This window comes from Ailuropoda melanoleuca, chromosome 3 (genome assembly GCF_002007445.2).
Source record: "Ailuropoda melanoleuca isolate Jingjing chromosome 3, ASM200744v2, whole genome shotgun sequence".
NCBI classification, from domain to species: domain Eukaryota; kingdom Metazoa; phylum Chordata; class Mammalia; order Carnivora; family Ursidae; genus Ailuropoda; species Ailuropoda melanoleuca.
In genome coordinates, this window is record NC_048220.1 from 62,907,168 (window position 1) to 62,933,169 (window position 26,002).

The window sequence follows — 26,002 nt, forward strand, 5'->3', positions numbered from 1 at the left end:
AGGCAGAGGCAGAGGGAGAAGCAGACTCCCTGTTAAGCAAGGAGCCTGGTGTGGGGCTCGATTCCAGGACCCCGGGATCATGACCTGAGCCGAAGGCAGATGCTTAACCAACTCAGCCACCCAGGCGCCCCAGAGTATAAATCTTTTAGACTGAGAAGAACCTACCTTTTTAAAATTTGGACTCTGTGAAAAGCTGAAGCTCATGTAGCTCATTAGTGGCAGATGGGATGACACCACATAGTCTGATTCCCAGTTTGGTACTTTCTCCACTGCATCAAAGTGCCTCTAACATGGCAACCTGTAGCAATAAAAATACAATGACAATGCTCAGGGTATTATATCGATATCCCAACAGTCCAGTGGGGGGCAATAGGAGAGTAAAAATCTAGTCAACTAGAAGAGATTTTTATTCACAACAAAGGCTTAGACTTCTCTGTAGTATAAGCTCCTTGAGGACAGGATCATTGTGTGTTTTGTCTATTGCTATTCCTGTCCCACAGTTCACACTAAATAAATATTTGTAGAACTGATGAACAGATGAAACTCATGCAACCTCCAGTCTCTACCTGAAGCTCAAACTCTGCAAACCCTGCTCTTATATTGGCTGTTTTTAGAGCAACTCCCTTGGTACTGGAGGCAACAGTATAAGAGCCTCAGTCCTTGTGCTGGCCTCCCAGTCGTTCCCCAGGAGCAAGGATACAGCCATGCCCCCTTCTCCATAGGAGCAGTGTGCAGCCATCTAATCATATATGTATACCATCAGTTCAGAGTTTCTCCTCAGGGAACATTTTCCTTGTACTGTCTAAAGATGTTTTCTTTTCTCTGCTGCCTCCCTCAATTCCCCATCTCTTCCACTTCTCTTTAAGATATCATAGTCAACCTGGTCCTTCCTTCTCGCTTAACCACACCCATATGATTTTAAAAATAGAAGATATTCTTGAAATAATGAGTAACTCAACACTGAAAAATTCTATAAGTAATTCAGCAGCCCCTGATCATACACTGTATCCTAACTACTCAATTGTAAAAATCCCAATTCACCAGAGAAGCTCATGATGAGCTAGAAAAAGCAAGCTGTAAAAGTACTATGGAGCTATCTCCACTCAGGAAAGAAAATGAAAGAGAAAGGGGAAGTAGAAAAAGACAATTACTGTGCCTTGATTTTGCTGTTATAATAATAACAACTCAAAACTATTGAATATTTTGTAGTTTATACCTTCCTATGGTGCACATAATAAAACTGAGGCTCAGTATTATTAAGTGGGTTGTTCAATATGATATAACTGATACATCTTAGAACATAGAACCAGACTGAAGCCTTTTGAGTCTAAATGTTATGTTCTTGTCAATACATCATGTTATTTTTTAAAAGATTAACATACATTCTGAAATCATAAAAAAAAGACTTACATCTCCTGGAAAGTCAATGGATCCAATAAATACAACAGACTTTTTAAACTACAGTTTTTGTAGCCTAGTAATTTACCTTGGTCACTTAAGACATTTTGTTACAAGTGATTTATTAATAATAATAAAGTGCTGTTCAGGAGTGACTAATTTTTCTCTAACTTAGAGCAAATATACCTGTCATACACACTCACTCAATATAATACACCTTTTTGTGGGGGACACAAAATCTGTGCAGTAATAGCTACCACTACCTGGCCAGCATTTGCATAGAACTCTGCCTCCCCAGTGATAGTGTACCTCAAAGAGGGGGAAAGCATTTTTTGCATGTGTCATGCACATTTGAATCTTCTGGGTCAAAATAAGGAATCTGGGGTTACAAATTTTATTGTCATTATTTTTTACTGACCACAATGCAAATTTGTGGCACTCAATCATAAGCAGGGCCAATGAAGATCTCAACCTGGAAGAAATCTGGGGCTATTACTGGAAAAGAAATGAAAGATAATCATCATTATATATAAATGCCAGCATATTGCCTTTGGTGAGGTCCATTATTATGACTAAAGGAGTGTGGAAAACTAGGAAACAATTCAAAGAACAGCGTTCACCTTCCATTAGCCAGAACAAATGCTGTTTCTCTGAGATCTTCTCTGTCTACATCATGTAATTTTAACTGAGTTCCCTCCCCCTCAGTATCCAGCGTTCTGTGCACTCATTAAATACTATCACAGGTATTGCTCTGGTAATTATTTATAGCATTTTTATCTTTTCTCTAAACGTAGAACCTACTATCAACATCCATGTGTAAATTTTTGTGTAGATATAAGTTTACCCAACCCCTTGGGTAAATACCAAAGACCAGGAATACTGGATTATATAGTAGAAGTACGTTTAATTTTCTGAGAGACTGTCAAACTGTCTTCCAAAGTGACTGCACCATTTTGCATTCCAACCAGCAATGCATCCTGTTGCACTACATCCTCATCAGCATTTGGTGCTGTCAGTGTTTTGGACTTTGGCCATTCTAATATATCTCATTATGTTTTAATTTCCAATGCCCTGCTGACATAAGACACGGAGCATCTACCTATTCATATCCTTATTTGCAATTTGTACATCTTCTTTGGTGAGGTGACTACTAACTAACGTCTCTGGTCCATTTTAAAAAATTAAGCTGTTTGCTTATCGTTGAGTTTTAAGAGTTCTTCGAATATTTTGGATAACAGTCTTTTACCAGATGTGCCTTTTGCAAATATTTTCTCCCAGTCTGGGGTTCTGCTTCTTATTCTCTTGACACTGTCTCTGGGGAGAAGTTTTATTTATTTATTTATTTTTTAAGAGAGAGAAGGGTGCGGGTTGGGACGGAGGGAGAGAGAGAATCTTAAGCAGGCTCCCCACCCAGCTTGGAGCCCAATTCGGGGCTTGACTGCACAAATCTGAGACCGTGACCTGAGTGGAAATCAAGAGTCAGATGCTTAACCAACTGAGCCATCCAGGTGCCCCAAAAGTTTTAAATTTTAATGAGGTCCAGATTATTAATTCTTTCATGGATTGTACTTTTGATATGCCATCTAAAAAGTCATCACCAAACCCAAGAGCATCTGGATTTTTTCCTGTCATTTTCTAGGAGTTTGATAATTTTGCACTTTACATTTAAATCTGTGATATACTGAGTTAATTATTGTAAAAGGTGTATGCTTTATGTCTAAATTCTTTTTTTTGCATGTGGATGCCCAATTGTTCCAGCATGATTTGTTGAAAAGACTATTTTTTAAAATTTATTGTATTGTATTTGCTCCTTTGTCCAAGATCAGTTGACTACATTTATGTGGGTACATTTCTGGGCTCTCTACTCTCCTCCATTGATCTATTTGCCTAATGATGACTTAGGTTATTATTATTTTCTTTTACTGGAAGGAATTACAGCACTGGGGATGCTCCAGTGAAGAGGGAAAACTTAATGATATAACAGAGACAACGGTCAATTACTTGAATGAACTTGGATCTAGTGATTAACAAAAAGTTACATATGCATAGGAGTACAGTCAGCTGGGCTGCATTAAGGACAGGGAATGTCAAATCTGTGGCTCTCCCTGCACATGGGGTGTTAGATGTGGTAGTAGGACAATGGGAACAATCTCTTCAAATTGCTTGTATGATCTCTGTGTAATATTACTCAAGATTATCAGAAGAGATTGAGAATAAGAAAGGACATGACGCTTGAAATGAGGGTGGAGATAATTGGGGAAAATAAAACAGACTAAGGAAGCTTAAGTGCCTGACAACAATAAGCTCCCATTGAAATGATCATGAATTTAAAATGAAATAAGATGAGTCAGCATAAATTTTTCCTGAGTCAGGTTCAGCTACTTAGGTGTAGGCACAAATTAGGCAGAGTTTAAGTACTACTCCCCCACTATAAGCTATATAATCCTAAAAGACTTACTTAGTTTCCCCAAGCTTCTATTTTCTGATTTATTTTTACAGGTGTGTTGTAAGACTCAGATGAGATAATATATGTATACTGGAGTGATCAAGAACTCAAACACTGGAATTAGTCTCTGGGTTTAAACCCTGACTCCTGTGTTAGTAAAAGAGACAGGGGGCGATTGGATGGCTCAGTCAGTTAAGCATCTGACTCTTAAATCTTAGCTCAGGTCTTGATCTTAGGGTTGTGAGTTCAAGCCCTGCATTGGGCTTGGAGCCTATGAAGGAAGGAAGGAAGGGAGGGAGGGAGGGAGGAAGGAAGGAAGGAAGGAAGGAAGGAAGGAAGGAAGGAAGGAAGGAAGAAGGAAGGGAAAGAAAGAAAGAAAGAAAGAAGGAAAGAAAGAAAGAAAAAGAAAGAAAGAAAAGAAAGAAAGGAAGAAAGAAAGGAAAGAAAGAAAGAAAGAAAAGAAAAGAAAGAAAAGAAAGAAGAAAGATAGAAAGAGAAAGAAAGAAAGAAAGAAAGAAAGAAAGAAAGAAAGAAAGAAAGAAAGAAAGAAAGAAAAAAGAGATAGAGGGACAAGGGAAATGAGGGTAAAAGCAAAGTAATGTTTATAATTACAAACCATGGAATCTAAGCTGGATAAGGAAGGAAGTGAGAATATGAAACAGAATAAGGGAAGAGAGTAAAATGTAATTGGATCAGTGTGGGGAGTTTTTGTTTGTTTGTTTTGGAGTCAGGTTAACAGCTGGAACCATAGGTGGTCAAAAAGTAGTATGCCTAAAACTGAGATTATGGTAGGAATGCAATAATTGGTATGATCTTGGAAGTAAATGTCTCATGTAAGGCAAAGGAATAGATTAATGAATTTGAAGAGGAAGCTAAAAGCCTGGGGCACTTGTGTAGCTCCGCTGGTTGAGCATCTTACTCTCGGTTTCAGCTCAGGTCATGATCTCCTGGGTCACAGGATGGAGCCCCCTACTGGGCTCTGTGTACAGTGGGGAGTCTGCTTGAGATTCTCTCTCACTGCTCCTCCCCCCACTCATGTTTGCTCCCTCTCTCTCTCTCTCAAAATAAATAAATAAATCTTTTTAAAAAAAGACGGTGAAAGCCTGAATATCGTCTCTGTGGATATAGAGATCACTAAGAAGTATGGCAGGAGTAGGGTTGATAAGAATGACAACGAATGGCAACATTTCATTCTTTTTAATGGCTGAATACTATTCCATTATCACATCTTTATCCATTTGTCAATCAATGGACAGTTGGGCAGCTTCCATATTTTGGCTATTGTATATAATGCTGCTATAAACATAGGGGTACATGTATCCCTTTAAATTAGTGTTTTTGTATTCTTTGGATAAAAACATGGATGGAGCTAGGAAGTATAATGCCAAGAGAAATAAGTCAGACAGAGAAAGACAAATACTTTGTGATTTCACTGACATGTGGAATTTAAGAAACAAAACGAGCATGGGGGAAAAATGAGAGAGAGAGAGAGAGTCAAAGGAAGAAACAGACTTTTAATTATAGAGAACAATCTGCTGGTTACCAGAGGGGAGGGGGCTGGGGGCATAGGTTAAATACAGGTGATGGAAATTAAGGAATGCACTTGTCATGATGAGCACAGGGTGATGTACGGAACCATTGAATTACTATACTGTACACCTGAAACTAAAATAACACTGGATGTTACCTAACTGGTTAAAACTAAAAAACGAAAAAAGAAAAAAAAAAAAAAGAAAGACAGTGAAGCACAATAAGAGGGTTCTTCCTATAAGTGACTGTAACAAGGAGGGTAGTGTGGCTAATCTCATGGCTGGACCTTCAAAGGCAGGGAGGAGTAAAAGAAGAACAACAGAATGAAAAGTATGGAGGATACTACCCTACCTGGAAGCTCAATAGTACAAGATGTATGGGAAGAAAAACAGCCACTTGACAGAGTGGAGAGCACATTTGAAACACCTAGCTTCCTAAGACTCAAAAGTCATATTCCTAGGTCATAAGCCAGCCACTCAACTCTGTCACACTCCATAAGAATCCACCTCTATATGACACTGCATTTTTAAAAGAGTCTGGAGCAAACAAAATATCAAGCCATGTAATAATGGGGTCCAAAAAATTGTGGAGATATGCAACAATTGCAGTCTCAGAAAATATGCAGAATAGTCAACCAAATATATTCCTAAAAAGTTAGCATCAATGGCGTGATGAATACAAATCACTATTTGCTTTCAAATGAACTTTTATATTTTCTTCATTCTTCCATTTTTTTATATTAATATAGGGTTAATTTAGGGAAAGACTGATTTTATTCTCTCTGTACATATATATATGGAATATATTCCGAGGGGTTGTTTGGCTCTATTTAAGCCAACTGCCTAGTTTGCCTCCACAATACTACAGTAGTGAAGTGACCCTGTAGTGAAGTGACCGGGTAGCTGGAGGCAGTTGGCAATTGTAATAGGCAGTTATCAAAATGGCATTAAAATTATATAAAACTACACATAACAACAATCTTGATAAGTTTTTAAAATATCCTTTGAAACTATTTCACATCTGGAATGGCTAAATTGAGACGATTGTCACAGGAAAATTAAGTCACCAAAAATAATATGATAATAAACCATTACAACACACAGCAGCTTTATATCAGTGATGTTAAGCTAATGGGAGAAGTGCAAAAGTCTCAACTCTATCACCATTTAGCCTGGAATAAATAAAAACTTATGACAGAACAAATTAAGGAGTGAACGATTTAATACCGTAATTAGTAGTGAGAAATGTAAAAATTAGTAATTATTGAAGAAAACATATGTTTAATGTATTAACTGTAGCTATTAAAACTGTATTATATTATTTTGTCAGATTATGTAATGAGTGAGATTTTTCCAAAGTATAAGCTACTTCCTGGGAGGAAGATTAGGTTTTGGGGAAGCCTCATTATTTAGGCCACAGTTAACTGTACATTAGTTTTGTATTATGGTTTGCACACTGGGAGGTCTAATTCAATTGTAAAAATAGGTTTTTAAAAGAGTTTGATGAGGTGTCAAAAAACAATATTTAGCAACTGGTAATTCCCAGGCACTGAATAAATTTGGAGCCTCTACGCTTCCCAGAATCATGTGAGATTTTAGGAAATCGACCTGAGAAAGTTCCAGGTGTCCCTCACTAATACAGGAATCCTTTTGCCACTTAAGACTTAAACTCATGCTCACTGCTCAAAATATCAGGTTAATTCCAGAATATTCCCAGGAATACCAATATTTGCTAGATGAGATAAATCCATTCATAACTACATGCAGACCCACCTACATTATTTAGGATATGTCTAACTTTTCATGGTTTAATACAGGGAATACACTTATCATTGATTTATTAATTCTTCACAAAATATTAAACACCCCCACTGTAGCATGTGCTGGGATGTACTTCCACTTAGAGGCCTTATATTTTATTAGGGAAGAGACTAAATATATACATGTAAACATGCATGCATACGTAAATGAAACTAACTCAAAGTTGGGTTAAATGCTTTGAAAGAAGTTCACAAGGGACCAAAAATATTATTGGAGCCAGGAATCTCCTTTAAAAAGACAGGGAAGCCTTCTCTGAGGAGGTAACATTAGCAACAATCTGCAAGAACAGGAGCCAGGCTTGACAAGTTCAGGAAAGAACGTTCCAGGGAAGGTATGAGCAGAAGAATTCCTGGAGCAGAGTAGAATTTGGCAAATACTCACAAACAGATAGGATTCCATCATAGCTGGAATATATCGGAGAGAAGAGTACCGGTCACGCATACACACACACACATACACACCTCTCTCTCTCTCTCTCTCTCTCTCTCTCTCTCTCTGATTGCCCTGAAATACACAGCATGCAAAATTGGAATAATGTGGATATAGAGCTATAGAAACTGATAAACTTTCAGAATCATAGCCTTATTCAGGTTCATTTATATGCCATAAAATTCAATTATTATAAGTGCCAGTTCAATGATTTTTAACAAATACATACAATTGTGCTACCATCACCACCAACCACTTTAAAACTTTTCATCACCCCAAAAAGTTGCCTCATGGACTTTGCAGTTAATCACCACTCCTATATCCAGCCCCAGGCAACTAGTGATCTGTGTCTTTTCTTCATAGATTTTCTTTTTCTAGAAATGTCATATCAATTTAATCACACAATATGTAGTCTTTGTGTCTGGTTTCTTTCACTTAGCATAATATGTTTGAGGTTCCTCTGTCGTTTCATGTATCAGTAGCAGTTTGTCACTTTTTATTTCTGAATTGTATTTCATTGTATGGATATACCACATTTTCCTTATTCATTTACCAGTTGGACATTTGGGTTGTTTCCACTTTGGGGCTATTATACATAATGCTGCTATAAATATTGTTTGACAAGTCTTTACATGAACACAAGTTCGGGGTAGAAAATTCAGAGTGAAATTAAATTGCTTGATTATATAGTAACTCCATGATTAACTCTTTAAGAAGTTGCCACATTGTTTGAGCCACATATTTTTAATTCCTGGCTCACAGACTAGCTTTGGAGGATAATAACAATTACTGGAGAGCCTACTGGGATACTTGATGGAACCTGTATCATACTTCTCTTATTCCAACCTGACACTGTAACATCACTAGAAGCCTGGGTATGAAAATAACAACTATTGCCATTTACAGACTGGACAGTTCAAAAGAGTGAAAACAATGTGACCACCTTATGAAAAGTTCACATGAACTAATTAAATGTTTTTAATGAACCTCACAGTTCATCATGTTAATACAAGGTCTGTCAAGAAAAATCTATTCAAAGTATTGGAACTAAGGTGTGTGTATAGGTCCACCCAGCTTGGAAATGAACTTTGTGCTAAACAGAAATATGTACCCACCATGAGGTCAAAAATGTAAGATTCTCCTTTCTCCTAAAAAGAATTTTTTCCATGATATTTAAGTAATCCTAGCTGCCCATCATCTACATCTGAAAATGAACTTTCTCATGATATCTTCGGATCTCAAAAATTTTAAAGGTAAATGAAATGCTAAATGGGCCTGTTAGTAGAGAGTGGCAAAACTGATGAAGACAATGTGCAATGACTTTCTATATGAGGCAGAAACATGCACAACGCATAAAGAAAAAGAAACTAAATATATCTGATGTTGTTATAAAGGAAAACAGAGCCAAAAGCAATTTGTCTGTGCTTCTTTCCCATCTGTGTGGCTCCTTCAGTTAAACAGCCAATGTAGTCAAATCTGATTTGCTTTCCCATTATAAAAGTTGTGGCTTAACTAGGAGCTATGCTGGAATGTCTAGATAAAGACATCTTTACATAAATACTGTATATACATCTATGTTTTACACATATGCTTTCTCCATGTGATTTTTATACACACACCCTGTTTTCCCATCTTCAGGTAATATATTAGCCCATGAGACACATTTAAAGGGAAGCTTTTCTTCCAGAGCTGAGAGAATTGTTCTTTCTCCTAAACATGACTATAACACTAGAAAAGCTTACAAAGAGTTATTTGCCTGTTCTCATACTAGAAAAGAAAGTTGTTATCTCCTTTACAGTGAGGACTGGAAGAAACAAACTGAATGCTTTAAGAAATATGCCCAGGCAGATAGAAGGTATATGTACGATGGTCCATGTCCATCTCTGACTGGGGACTAAGAGGCTAAGTCCAACATTAAGTGCTTTTCATGAGGAGTCAAACATAACATCAGATAGCCTTTCCTTCAGACTAGGGCTCCAACCAGCTGACCACTCTAGCTATAAACATTTGCCCCAGCTGTATTTTCCCACTCCTGGATGATTGTCTGCCTGGCAACAAGACGACAGAAGTACTAAGCCAAAATATCCTTATGTGGGCATAGCTGCCTCTTCATGGCAGAGCCAATTTGGAACCTATCCATTGGCAGGGATGTCCCAGAAGCAGCCAATTTTAGTTCAGCTTCTTTAAAACTCTGGATTGTAAACAAACAGTAAGATTTTCCACTGTGGAAGGGAGAATAATGATAAGAAGGATACAGAAGAGAAGCATTAGGTAAGACTAACACCTAGTTCACCAGAGCAATTAGGAATTAAAAGAATGAGCTGAAACCCTTCAGGGACTCTACTGATAAGGCCCCAGATCTTTCACTTTTTAGAATCTATGAACTACATGTAGCTCTTCCCTCCTTTTCTTCCCTTCACTTAAGTTATTAAATCTCCACACTTGTTTTTTCTCCTCCTTTTACTTGGTATTTGAAATAGTAGGTCAAAATTGGTCATATTTAGTAGGTGGCTACTGGTTTAATAGTAAGGGGTAGTTGCTGTAATTGTTTCATTTGAATAGCATTAATATGATGTCATGGATTTCGTAAACAAATTTTTCTAGATTAAATATTCTTGAAAAATCATAATTTTTTAGATTTAACAAAATTTAAGGCAGGTCCAGTTATATCCATTCCATAAATATATGTCTTCTAGAATCAAGAACAAATTTGATATACATGTCTCACCTGTCATCCTGCTCTGAGGTACATTAGAGTCAAAAGAGCAAGGAGGTTAGAGTCAGATGGCCAACCTAGGAATTAAAGTCCACATTACTTACTAGTTTACTGAGTGTCCTAGGGCAATATCCTTAAGTACTCTGAGCCTCAGTTTCCTCTTGACAAACAGGGAATAATAATAATGACTACTTCACTGGGTTCCTGTAAAAACTAAATGACTCTCTGCACACAACAGAATAGTTATCAGAGCTCTTAATTATACTATCATTAATGTATTAGTGTGGTGTTAATCAAAATGAATGTAAAATTGCTGATGATCAACTCACAATATGGATATGATAAAAACTCATTTCAGTTTGGAATCAGTAAGGTACCTATGGTCAATAATGTCATCTTAAAATTTAATGCATTGAGCACTCTCAATTACAACGTAAAAAATACAGGTAACCCAGTACCATCCATTAATTGAGAAAATATAGTGGCAAAAAGCCATCTTGAATTTGAGAGCTCTTTTAAATGTATTTGTATTTTATTGATCACAGCAATATTTATATGCATTTAAGAAAAAACACAGTACATTTTCATGTTAAAAATATTTTTCAGATTACTAAAAAAAAAAGTTTGGTGTGCATATGGATTGGTGGGCTCTGTCCAACAACTCCATCACTCCTCACAGTCCCTTGGCACACAGACTGGGAATCACCAACGTTGGTTAAGGTCAAAACAGACAAGGGAGCCTTACGCTTACTAGCTCTGCTTGCCAAGTAGAAATGCTAACCTGCTCTTTCCCAGGATTTTAAAAAAGCATTTGAAGATATTTCACAAGATAAATGGAAATGGGATAAACACAAGGCCTTAAGGAAAATATACTTCTGGTGCATTTATTAAGCACTTGGATCTGATGCATGACACCTGCTTAAAACTCAAAGAATTATCACAGGCTTTGCCGAGGAAGAAAAGACAAGAATTATGACTACACACAGGCTCATACTTCAGCAAGTCAATGTTTTTAAATCAATGAAAAACAACCCAGCAATTGTGTTTGCTTCAAAGAGAAAGCAATGTAAGATGACATACAGTATTTCAAGCTGTTCAAATTACTGATGGCAGAGTGGCAAGATATATATCCATTAAAACCAAATAGTTGTTTCAAAGTATGTTGGCCAACAGAGATAAATAGTGTCTCTCTGAAGTAAATATAAAATGATTTCTTTACTCAGAATTTTGGACCCTATAATGCTTTCAACAAGTACCTCTTACTTATTCTAGAAATCTTCATTTTGTACCTTCATTCAGGATTTCTTGAGTTAGCCCACCAAAATCATTTCTGCCTAGCAAAGAGGCATATGCATTAGGAACAAAGTATGCATATTTCTATAATAGACTCTCTGATGGTCTTATTCATACTGATAAATTGATCATATTGAATGAGTTAAACATGAATGAGTTAAATGTGTTAAATGCAAAGGCTACTCTCATAGGAGTTATCATTACATCATCAATATTACCACCAGGCTAGAAATTAATGAGTCATGTTTAAGAGTATTATTTTTCCAGAGGAAGAAGTATGTGCAATTACCTTTCTTTCTTGATTCTTCTCTCATCAGCATTTTTATTAATAAACTTTAAAAAGAAAACTTTGATACACAAAGTACTAATCACCATCTACTTTTCCTGAAAGGCTTGTATCCTCCTAATCAGTGAAAATTATTCTCTCTTCTTTATCTGTCTAGAAAGTCCAAGGTAGCTAATGTGGGACCACAGAATATTGACAAATCAATAGCATTTGCCAATTCTAGGTGTTCAAAACTTAAATAGATTTCTTCTATACAAGGATTTTGTACAAATGATGATTTAAAAATGACCTTAGTATTATTCCAAGCCCCCTTCCTCTCAACTGTAAGCTATATATAAACATAAGTTCCTCAAAACCGGAAAAAACTACTTTGTCTAATCTCTCCTACTATACCCCCTTCAAAGAAATTATTATAAGCCCAGAAGCCAGACTTCCATTTTCATCAGAAACCTGGAAAAACGCAAGAGAATTCTGTTTGATAATGACACCAAATAGAGGAGAGTAGTGTTTGTTGAAGGCTAGAATATACTATGATTTTTTTTAATAAAAGGCTAAAAGTATATGAATAAAGTGGATAATTGCTGGTTCCTAGTCTTTATTAAAAAAAACAAACCACATAGGATAATGAAAGATGTGAAAATGACCAATGTTTATACTGATTAGTGGTATAAATATCCATGAGTATTAGACAATTGACCATGAGAAAGCAATACATTACTATGGTTAAAACAACACTGTGGTATATTTAAAAGAAAGTAAACTTGTTAGTTAAAAAGTTTATCAAACAATAACACTACTGTTTTAATTTTTTAAACTCTGCAATTTGGGCAGACATCTTGGAGTCATGGCATAAAATATTAGCAAAGAATATTAAAATTTGGAAAATAGAAAAAAATAGACCACAGATTCTAACCTTCAAATTTAGTTAATAATGCTGATGTACCTAAGCATTCTCTATGAAGTATCTATTTTTTTTTTCATTTTCACAACCCTATGTTTGTATTGATCTCCATTTATGCTCAAGACCACTGAGTTCAAAAGTACCTAAGCCAAGAATTAGATTCAGGTATGCCTATCCTCAAAGTCTGTGACCCTAACTACTATTGCAGGTTATACTATGAAATCTTGGTTTTATCTCTAGACCTATTTCTCCTTAAGTTTTCCCCACAATAATAAAGAAACCTTCACCACTCAATTAGTCAAGCCTTAAGTCTAGGCATTACTCTTGACTCTCTCTTTCACTCCCACTCTACATTCAACCCATCATTAGCAAGCCCTGCCAACCTCTTTAAATTTTTCTCCAAGTTTCTACCTCTACCATCCTGTCCTGAGTCATCATTTTCTCTCACCCAGGATACTCAAAATCATAACCGGTATTCCTGCTTCCATTCCTGCTATAACACACAGCAGACTTGGTAATATTTAAAAGTGTAAATCAGATCTGGCTCCAAAGTCTTTCCACTCTGCTTAGAATAAAATCTTAAATCTCTATACTGGCATATCAAAGCCCCACATGACCTGGTCCTTCCCTCTCTCCCCAACCTCATCCTCTGGACTCCTTCTTTTCTAAAGAGAGCCAGACATTTACATGCTAATTTTATCTCCATTTATAGAGTCCTTGCACTTGTTCTTACCTCTCCCTGCAGTGCCTTTGCTTAGGGCTGGCCCTGTCTTACAGTCAGATCTCAATTTAGATGTCACTTCCCCCAGGAAATGCCTTTTCTGACTCCCAAATCTAAAGTAGCCAGCCATTAACTATTCACTTTACCCTGTTCTAACTCTCTGCGTAAAATTTTTCACACCAGGCATTTTCTTGTTTTTGTGTTCATTTTTTCTTTCTTTCTTTTCTTTCTTTCTTTCTTTCTTTCTTTCTTTCTTTCTTTCTTTTTTTCTTTCTTTCAAGATTTATTTACTTATTTGAAAGAGAGCGAGCACGTGCACCTGGAAGGGTAGGGACAGAGGGAGAGAGAGAATCTCAAGCAGCCTCCCCATTGAGCGAGGAGCCTGACACGGGGCTCCATCCCTTGACCATGAGATCACGACCTGAGCTGAAAACAAGAATCAGAATCTCAATGAACTGAGCCACCCAGGCACCCCTGTTTATTGTTTTTCTACCCCCAAAAGAACAAGTTCTATAAGACTTTGTCTAATTTACTGCTGGATTCCCAGTGCCCCAGACACTAGACAACCAACGAATATTTTTTGAATGAATCATGAATGAAGAGAGCTGCTGCTCACACGTGGAACATTTTACCAACTGCCTGCACAGAATGATTACAGCAATGCTGACAGCTCTCCTCTACCCTCTTCCCACCCTCCCTTATCCAAGTCATAGATATTGTAACCCTGTGATTAAAATTTCAATCTAAGAAAAAATGCTCTCTTTTAAAATTAAGATACCTACCCCCAGTGGCTTACATTTTAAGCCTTAGCAGCCATTTACACCTCAATGTAAATAAGTGTAATGATTATATATCTGAAGATAAGGATAAAAAAAGTAAAAAAAAATAAAATAAAATAAAAATAAAAGCCTGAAGCTATTAAGTGACTTAAAGTGAGGAAAACAGGAACTTGGGCTTCAAGACACACCTGGTGAATTCAAAGACTGTTCAGAACCAGCTTCGGTTCTGAAAAGGAGCTTTGTCTAACAAGTGAGGCCTGATGCAGACTTAGTTTCTTAGAAACAATCTTCAAGTACTGACAAAAGATGGCCATCTGTTCTTCTGATGCTAAAGACAGACAAAGGGAGAAAGAATAAAATGCAGTACAGAGGGTTTGGATTAGATACGGATAAGGATGCCTACACAGAAATGTGAGGTGTTACACAATGGAATAAGTTTCTTGAAGTAAACAGTTTTAAGTTCTTTTAATATGGAGCTCTTTAGAACTAATTAAGATTTGTATTGGCAAAAGATGCTTAAGAAGTCAGGAAAGTGGACTTCATTCCTCTGTTCTTGTGAGTGACATCATTTGACACAGTAAATAAAGATAACCAAAAAGGGCTTGAACAATTAGAAATCCAGAGCAAAGACTGCCTAATGACAGATGTGATACATGCAGAACTATCAACTACACGCTGCAGATTGGAGACCAAAAACTCAACCTGAGCACATTAAGCTTTTGTATTTAATTTACTTGTATCAGAAGTCACTTTTTACATGATACAGAATTGCGTGAGTGGTCTGCAAAGAGAGTACCAGAACAGAAAGCAAGAAAGAAGAGTGCCAATGGCTTCTATTACTTTTGCAACTTTCTCCATATAATATTCTTCCTTTCTTGAAATCCTCTTTCATTTGAGTATCTAACAAGCCACCAACCTGCGAAAGTTCATGTTCATGATGCAAAATTTCTCTTCTGTTGTGCTAATTTCCACATTCACTCCATACTCCCAAGCCAAACCAATGCACCAAAGAATAGTTACAGGTTTTCAAGGATCCCAAGAACAAGGGTCTACACATTTTGGTTTTGAAGCTCTGGAAATTTTGTTGTTCTCAATGCTTTTAATGTTATGTATTCTTTTCTAAAAGAATTTTAGAGTACTGATATTAGTATATTCCATCCAATCTACATGACTGCCTTATGACCAGATACCTTGTTTACATTCTATCACATCTAAGGAACTGAAGGCCAAATGACATCCAGCATGCTTTCTGAATGAAGTTTGCACAGTAGTTGTCACCTAAAAGCTTGTAGTTGTGGGGCACCTGGGTGGCTCAGTCAGCTAAATGTCTGTCTTTAGCTCAGGTCATGATCCCAGGGTCCTGGGATGGAGCCCCACATGAGGCTCCCTACTCAGTGGGGGGCCTGCTTCTCTCTCCCCTTCTGCCCCCCCCCACTTGTGTGAGTACTCTCTCTCTCTCTCTCTCTCTCTCTCTCGCTGTGCTCTCTCTCTCAAATAAATAAATAAATAATCTTTGGGGCGGGGGGAAGCTTATGGTTGTGAAAATACACTGACCAGAAAAAAACCTGCCCAACAGACAACACGGTCTAGTCTGACTAGAGAACGTCTTGCAATAGTTCTTTATCAATGTATATAAAAACAAATATGCTCTGGAGAATGTTCCATTTAGTTATCATTTTTATGATTGTATTTTACATTTTGTACATATTCTTAAATTGATTGGCCCATGAAAATAAGAGTAGTTGTTAAAATTAAAAATTCATTTAAAAAAGAGAAATAATTAAAGCAATGATGAATCAAATTATAGTACCTTGTGTTCAAAATAAAAAAAAAAATTACATTGACAATGAGTGACATGGTAAAAAAGAAGTACATTCATTACTTTAAAATACAACATAAAACATAGAGCCTCAATAAAAAATCTTTATTTTTAATATTTGTAACTTGAATAGTATATCTTTATGGTTTTGTTTGGACTTAATTTATACATTATGGTGCATTATACTTTGCTTTATGCTTATACAATATTTAAGAAACTTTATATTGGATATAAGTCAATTCTAAAGTCAAAAAAGTGTTTTTTGCTTTGTTCTTTTTTTTTCTTTAAAAGGTGATGAAAAATTATCTAAGATTAAGAAATACTAAATAACTGAGCCCTATATGGGTTAAAGGGAAAATGACTTGATTACTTGATTTAAATAATGTACACAAACTCACCAAATAGTTAAAATCATTTTTAAAGAAGCCTTGGTAATCCAAACTAATCTTCCCCCCGTGTTTTGTGCCTATATATGCAACTAAACTCAGAGCTGTCACTAACTGGAATCTACTTCCCCACACCCCCACAACACACACACTAAATGAATGCTGATAAATCACATTGACTGATTTGATATCCAGAGAGAACGATACTTCTGAAACTTCAGTGTACCTAAGAACGACCAGGGTACTTGGGGAAAGGCAGATTCTCAGGCACTTCTTCCAGAAATTCTGATTTCTTTGATCTTGGTTAATTCTAAGACTCTGCACTTTCCCCAAGTACCCCAGGTAGTACCGATGCAGGCGGTCCCAGGTCCACCCTCAGAGAAACATACTTTACCATGATATTGTGAAAATAAGAAAAGGTTACATTCATTCCTTGTAATTGTGCCATGCAAATAAATGACAGGGTCAGGGAAATGACTGGAGAATTTTAGAGACCTGCAACGGGAGGAATATTCAGGACCACTCTGGTACTGAATATGAGTTAGTGATCATCATTGTTCAGTCAGTTTTTTAACCACAAAATAAAGTTTGCAGACATATCTGTCCTTTTGGTGCCCACTTTTAAGTGTTTACATTTTTATGATATAAGAAGCTTCATTGTATAAGCTGTTAGAAGACTAAGCTCTTGATTATATAACTGGGATCATATCCCAGTTTCTCCTCTTACCAGCTATGTGACTACGGACAATTACTTAACTCCTTGGTGCCTCAGTTTTCTCACCTATAAAATGGGAACGAAAATAATCTCATGGAAATAATGAGGAAGTGAAATGAAATAATGTGTGAAGTGGGAATCCTGCCTAGCTACAGAGTAGGTTTGGATGGTCTTTTTACTCTTATCATTATCTTTATCATAGCTGTTTTCATGATCATTATATAAATTTTTAAAAATCCACAAGTATTTATTAGTAACTTCTATTCATAAAACACTATGCTAGAAAAGAGGGCAAAATTCAAGCTCTGCTTCAAAATACTTATAAGCTAATGGAATAATTTAGATATGTATTCAAGTAAACCTAATAAAAAGTGGAGAAAGCAGAAATTAATTAAAGAAAAGGGAAATGTGGAAAGAGCTCAGAGAAGTGTGTCATTATTTGCAACCTACGTAAATGAGAGAATCAGAGATGTTCCATGGCAGAGAAGGCATTTGTGCTGAGAACTGAAAGACTGAAATATGGAGGTGAAGAGCTAAGAACTTTCCAGGTAGATTGGAAAAGCAAAACATGAAAGTATAAAAATATTTGGGCATGTTCTTTCATAGTGAGTTATTCTGTGTGCTAAAGCATCAAGTCCTCAGGGACAGACAACTTGGAGATGAGCAGAAAAGATAGTTTGGGGGCCACATGGTAGAAATCCCTAAATACCTTGCTAAATTTGAGCCAGATTTGAAGGACCACAAGAAACCAATAAGAGGTTATGAAAATGGAAGCATTGGGGCAAGACTGGCTTTAAAGTAATTAGCAAGATGTCCAGGCATCATTCTCAAAATATAGTCCATAGACTCATTAACATCAGTATCACCTAGGAATCATTCAAAATGCAAATTCTGGGGCATCTTCATAGGCCAACTGAACTAGAACCTCTAAGGATGCTGTTATGTGTTCCAACAAGCCTCCTAGGTGATTTGGATACAACCTCAAATTTGAGAACCACTGCTCTAAGTATTGAATAGACTGGGGGTCTGTGGAGACAGACTGGGAGGTGTGGGGTCCACTGTGAACCAAGTAAACCAGTTAGGAAGCTATCAAGAAAGCTATTGAAATTCCATATGAGAGGAAGTTACGGCTTGTACTAAATCAGTGGTAATAGAGATAAAGGGGTTGAGCCAATAATATTGTGAAAAATGAAGTCAACACTCTTGGCATTTGTTAGTCTTTGCCATCATTAATTGAAGAAAAATGATTTATCAAAAAGATAACCCTTAGTTCAATTTATATATAGTCTGAAAATATGAAAGTGGGCTAATTGCACTAACTTTCTCTTACTTTAAAAATTTAAATTCCATTAAAGGAGAGAAACGAGACGATTCTGCTGCACAACCATTAAAATTAGCATAGTAAATTTTGTATGAATTTGACAATCTCTGTTATCAGTAAATCTAGAACTACCAGACCTCTCTTGCTAAATTCCAACTCCATTTAGTTTCACACTGTGATTTTTTAATGGTCTTATTTGTGCATTATTTCAATTTTTCGTTATATATTGTGCCATTTAGTATTCTCCATGATTATGTTTTCACTGAACAGATGCACTACGGTTTCACTGCACCAAATTCTATGATCCATAATTAGATGTCAATATGTTTTCTTTATGAACTAAATACATTTTTAGTTACTTGGACATTAATTAAAATCACATGCTGGATTGTTACATCCTTTCAACACATTTTTGAGGAAATATTTTTGGTTTACTTGAATGCTTTAAAACATTCAATTTTATACTATATAATTCTTTTTTCCATAAGAACAGATACTGTAGCTAATATATAAATATTAATTACAGAGTTACACCACAGAAGCCATTAATGAGATATAACCATTCACATGCAAAAGCATCAACATTTGATGAATTAGGAGAAAAGAATAAATTTTTCTTAATTGTCACTCTTTAAACATATCATGATCTATATTTATTTTCATGGCAATTCTAGGAAAAGAATAAATGAAACAAAATTTCAGAATAACAGCAAACATTGACCACTATCAAAATACCATGGGAATAGAAGCAGGTTTAAAAATTCATAAAAATTCACATACAGATAACAACAGCCAGGATGATGAGGTGATACAGCGCTCACACTCATTAGTCATGTTATATTGTACCATTTGAATATTCTAAACTCATGAATTTGAATGATGCACTTATCTCATGGAAAAATTAAGAACAGGCATTCCAAAGGAGGAAGAGAACATTTCTAGTCTCTAACAAAATGTTGGAAAATCTAACCCTAGACTTCCACTTAACTCCAGGCATTCCCATCTCTTTTTGTAAATGTAGTATGGAACTGACCAGAGGTTAGAGAAGAAAGGGAGGTAAGCACACAGAAATTATCCTAGCATGTTTCTATCATTCTATCTCTGTTACTCTACTGTTTACCCATTTAGATCTACACGCGGTTCATGCAAAATTTCAGGTATAAAACTCCCCTCAATGCAGTTGGTAAAATGGAAGCTAATGTGTTTCCTAACATTAGTTCAGATTCTACCTCAAATACAAGGGAACATGAAAGAAGAAGCTGTACCTACTTTGGAAATGTGTTTATTCAAAATGGCTCCTCCCCTTGGGGTTTTAGGGAATATCACATATGGTATTGATATTTATTTGGCCACCTATGAAGCATGCTGAACTACATATATCTATATGAGTGGGCAAGGGAGCAGAAGTGAGTTCCAGTATTTCAGCATTTTAACAATGAGGTAGTATTCTGAGAATATGTTTCACAAGGACTACCTACAAGAATTGAGCCCACTGAACCCATAGACACATTTTATCAGTGATATTTACAAGCATGCTTAACAACAAAGTTCAAAAGCCGAGAAAAGTATTTCTGACTTGAAGGCCCTAGGAGGGAGCAGCAGAAGGTTCTTGTCTACTGAGGAGAGATTATTGCTTGAAATTTTTCTTATCTGAAGAGGAGATGGCAGGTTTACATTTAGAGCAGAACCCATTCATGTTAGAAATGCAGAATCAGGAAGGAAGGAAGGGAGGAAGGGAGGGAGGAAGGGAGGAAGGGAGGAAGGAAGGAAGGGAGGAAGGGAGGGAGGAAGGAAGGAAGGAAGGAAGGAAGGAAGGAAGGAAGGAAGGAAAGAAAGGGGGAGGAAGGGAGGGTGGGAGGGAGGATGGAACTCATCACCCACCCCTGACCAACTAAATAAGAATCCACAGTTTGGCAAGATAATCCTGGTGATATGTTTTGCACACTAAAGTTTACAAAGTACTTCTCTAAGGCTTTCATTTAGTCAAAATAGTGCTTATAAATCATACACTCCATGATATCCAAAATCACCTTAGATACTTGGGATGAGAGATGGCTGGATGAAAGCAAATAATTGGGACATATGCTTAAAAATATTCACTATATATCTGAAATTCAAATTAACTAGATGGCCTGTACTTAATCCGGCAGCCCTATCTGGGATGCACACACTGACTTTGTCCCTCCAATTTTAGACAATAAGACTCCCTCCAGCCTATCCTAAGACAAACCTCTTCCATAGGAGTAGCTTTTTGGTCTCTGTCCTGAACTACTCGTCAAGAATCACTCTCCTATTTGGCTTGCCTGTGCTGAGACCATTCCCAGGATGAGAAAATTACTAAAACCAATGGTAACTTTTTTTTTTCCCTCTAACTTTTACTAGTCAAAACACAGTCAGATTTCCATTTCTAGCAATATGGTACACCCACCTCTCCACTGAAGAAACTTCTAAAAATGTTTATAAGATATCTTCTTAAATGCCTTGATTAATTCAAAAGAAAATAAGGAATATTCAGAATGAAATACAAGTAAAAGTGGAAAATAGTGTTAAGAGGCTTTCTGAAGTCAGGTTTCACCTTGAGAGATTTATTAACAAGGCAGAATTAAAGTTTCCTTTTCATGGCCTTCATGGGTTCAAGAGACAAGAGGCATAGATGAAGATCTGGTCAAGAAGGAGTCTAAGGGAAAACTCTTAAACAGCTATGTCCCTGAAGTTTCTGCCTTCATAGCAGAAGTTAAGTTAAAGATATTCCCTGAGATTTCATAAGCAAAAGCTAGTTTTCACATGGGTTTACAGCCTAAATTCATATATGTGGGTACTTCAAAAATCTCAAGCCAAAAGTCTGAATTTACATTGTTTCCAAACTAGGTAATAGACACAGATGCTACACAGAGGCAAATAAAAATTCTCTCTTGAGCACCTATCTGCACTCAGTACTGAAATATTTCCCACAGATGAGATTCCAAAAAATATAAGGTCATTGCTCCAAATTGCATAACTCACCAAATCCCCAGGACATCAAAAGAGAAAACAAGCACAAAAACAGCAGGAATGGATTTATGAATATAAAATATTAAATAAACATATATATTTTTAGGTGAATATTAGAATACAAATAAAAAAACTGATAACTGATTAAAAGAAATTGACCAAGCAGATTTAAAAAATAATGAAAGAGAACTTATGGAAATAAAAAACAACTGAGGTTTAAATTTTACCAGATAGAATTACTAATAGATTGGGGGGGAGGGGCCTGGGTGGCTCAGTCCATTAAGCATCTGCCTTTGGCTCAGGTCATAATCCCAGGGTCCTGGGATGGAGCCTTGCATCGGGCTCCCTGCTCAGCAGCAAGCCTGTTTCTCCCTCTCCCTCTGCCTGTCACTCTGCCTACTTCAGCTTTCTTTCTATCTCTCTGTCAAATAAATAAATAAAATCTTTTTAAAAATAATAGATCAGGGATATGGATACATAAAAAATAATATATCAGGAATACATTAGTAAACAGATGAGGGTCTTAGAGAAAACCCCTAAAATCTGTGACATTCAAAAGCCCAGTCTTCATAGTAAAGACAAAGTTTAAACTTAAGTAAACAAAAGCCAGCTTCTACATGGTTTTGCAGCCTTAATTCACACAACTGGAGTGCTCTTAAAAACTCATGCTAATATTTGAATTTATAGAAACACATACAGAAGAAAAAGAAAAACTAAGGTATAGGCAGTATTTGAAAAGAAATTTCTGAAAATTAACCAATACAAATGAAAGACATGAATCCACATATTCAAAAGGCCTCCAAATTTCCAAGTTAAAAAATAAAAAGAGGTCCTCACCTAGATTCACCAAAGATAAAGAGAAAATCTTCTGAGAATTAAAAAGTCAAATTATTTTCCACAGAGTGAAGGATAGTCTGATAGTTGACTTAATTTGACAATGAATTAGAGGATTCAATGAAACTATATATTCAATGTGACAGAGAAAATACTGTGAACAATTAATTTCATGAATTGAGAGTTCTTAACAGCAATAGTAATAATTTATTGTGGAGTTGGAAAATGTAGACTCAAAACCCATAATACCAAAATCACACCCTTTGGGACAGGAGATACTAGAGGTAAATAATACTAAGGTCCTCATATTTTTGGAAGAAAGATAAAGCTATTGTTTAATATTAGATGGTTGTATATTAAATATTCGTGTTAAATGTCTAGGGTATAGTGATCGCAAGTACACAGACCATATTGCTAATCACAGTGTAATTAAATTAAAGGTCATTAAAAAAAAAAAGATAACCACATGGGGCACCTGAGTGGCTCAGTCTGTTGAGTGTCCAGCTCTTGATTTCAGCTCAGGTCATGATCTCCTGGTCGTGAGATAAGAGCCCTGCATGGAGTTCCATGGTCAGTGGGGAGTCTGCTTGAGATTCTCTTCCTCTCCCTCTGTCCCTCCCCCACTACTCACACACTCTCTCTCCTTCTCTCTTTCAAATAAATAAATAAATAAATAAATAAATCTTTAAAGAGATTTAAAAATAAAAAAGATAACTACAATAACCATACTTAAAATTTTTAAAAACAGCATTCCAAATAATCATGATTCAAAAAAGAAAACATGATGGAAATAATAATATATTTAAATCCAAATGATAATAAAATACTATATATCACTATTGTGGGATAAAATTAAAACCGTTTTTAGAAAGGAACTTAAAATTACTTGTATATTTTAATAAAGAAGTCAAATAATCAAATAAGATAGACGAATATAAAAATGAACCTTAAGAAAGCAAGAAAAGTTACTGATTAATTCTATTGTAAGTGTATTTTCTTTCATCAACTTCTGTTTTTTATCCTTACAGATTAACAAATTTCTCACTTTTTAAAACAATCATAAAGTTGCCAATCATCTGGCACAATAATTTTTAAAAATTAGTTGTTTCTAAAAATAGAAATAAAAATGAGGCAGGGCTACATTATAATAAACTCCACAAAGATTGAAAATCGGTTATATATGAATAAATATTAAAAAAACAAGATTAAATGGAGAAATTCCTATAAAAATGTAACTTAACAGAACTGTCTAAAGATGAAATGGACTATCTGAAGAGTTATAACCTTTAAATAAATTAAATCTGTAGATAAATTCTTCCTGTACTGAAAACTTCATGTTTGGTCAGGTTTACCAGTGAGTTTGATGAAGCAATAATGGACCCTATAATTAAAATCCTAAAAATCTATTGTAGGATATAGTAAAAAATAAGCATTCTTCAACTTATTTTATGAGACTAGGATATCTTGGATAAAAACCCAGACAAGTAAAATATGAGAAAGATAGTCTCATAATCTTTATTTATTTATATTATGTTCAGTTAGCCACTGTATACTACATCATTAGGTTTTGATGTAGTGTTCAATGATTCATTAGTTACATATTACACCCAGTGCTCATCACAACACATGCCCTCCTTAATACCCATCACCCTGTTACCCCCTCCCCCAACCCCCTCCCCTATGAAACCCTTTGTTTCCTGGGGTCCATAATCTCTCATGGTTCATCTCCCTCTCTGATTTGTCCCCCTTCAGATTTCCCTCCCTTCCCCTATGGTCCTCTGTACTATTGCTTATGTTCCACATATGAGTGAAACCATATGATAATTGTCTTTCTCTGCTTGACTTACTTCACTTAGCGTAATCCCTGCAAGTTCCATCCTTGTCGACACAATGGTGGGTATTCATCCTTTCTGATGGCTGAATAATATTCCATTGTATATATGTACCACATCTTCTTTATCCATTCATCTGTTGAAGCGCATTTCAGCTCCTTCCACAGTTTGGCTATTGTGGACATTGCTGCTATGAACATTGGGGTGCATGTGCCCCTTTTTTTCACTATACCTGTATCTCTGGGCTAAAAGCTAGTAGTGCAATTGCTGGGTCACAGGGTAGCTCTATTTTTAACTTCTTGAGGAAGCTTCATACTGTTTTCCAGAGTGGATTCCCACCAACAGCGTAAAAGGGTTCCCCTTTCTCCACACCCTTGCCAATATTTGTTGTTTCCTGTTTTGTTAGTTTTTGCCATTCTAATTGGTGTAAGGTGGTGTCTCATTGTGGTTTTGACTTGCATTTCCCTGATGGCTAGTGATGTTGAGCATTTTTTCATGTGTCTGTTAGCCATTTGTATGTCTTCTTTGGAGAAGTGGCTGTTCATGTCTTCTGCCCATTTTTTGACTGGGTTATTTGTTTTTTGAGTGTTGAGTTTGAGACGTTCTTTATATATCTCAGATATCAGCCTTTTATCTGTAATATCGTTTGCAAATATTTTCTCCCATCCCATGGGCTGCCTCTTAGTTTTTTTCATGGTTTCCTTTGCTGTGCAGAAGCTTTTTATCTTGACGAAGTCCCAAAAGTTCATTTTTGCTTTTGTTTCACTTGCCTTTGGAGACATATCTTGAAAAAAGGTACCGTAGCTGATGTCGAATAATCTTTAGATGCATAAATCTAAATATATATATATATATAAGCAAACTAAAACTAGAAATGTGTGAAAAATTATGACTGATTAGGTCATCCTAGAAATGTATGGGTTATCTTTACCTTCAAAAACAAAGTATTGTAATTTATTACATTAATAGACTACATGGAAAAATCACATGATAGCGTCTGTGGTTTAGAAACATTTAATAATTCAGGAATAATGCATGATTAAAGAAAAAAAAACCTTTCAGCATACATGAAATAGAAAGGAATTTCCTTGACTGGATAAAGGTATTTTGGGGGAAAAACAGTAAACATTATTCTTAGTAGTAGAATAATGAAAACTTTCCCTACAGCATCAGGAACAAGACAACAATGCTTATTATCTTCACCTCTATTCACGATTGTACTAGGTGTCACAGCCAGCATAGTAAGGCAAGAAAAAGAAATCAAAAGAAATGAAAAAAAATAAAACTTTCATTAATCATGGATATATTACTGCCTAACTACAAAGCCTAAGAAAATCTATATACACATTATTAGAATTGATTAGAAGTCAAGTTTAGCAAGCTTATAAGATACAAAATAACATACAAAAATCAATTACACTTTTTAAACCTCAGCCACAAATTTTTAATGTACAATATTTTAAAATGTTATTTAATGTTTTATAAAACTATATGAAGTCTGAGAAATAAATTTAACAAAAATCTATAAAAATTTTATAGAGAAAATTATAAATTTTATTAAATATTAAAGAAGACTTAAATAGTGATGTACATAGGTTGGAAGATTTACTATCATAAATTTCAAAATCTCCCCAAATTTATCAAAAAAATTTTAAACAGTCTCTAAATAAAATTTTTTTAAGTTTAACTTGACAGGCCGATTAAAAGTAGAAAAGTTAAGGGCTAAGACTTGCTAAGACTCTCCTGAATAACAAGTTGGAATGTATCTCCTACCAAGTATCAAGA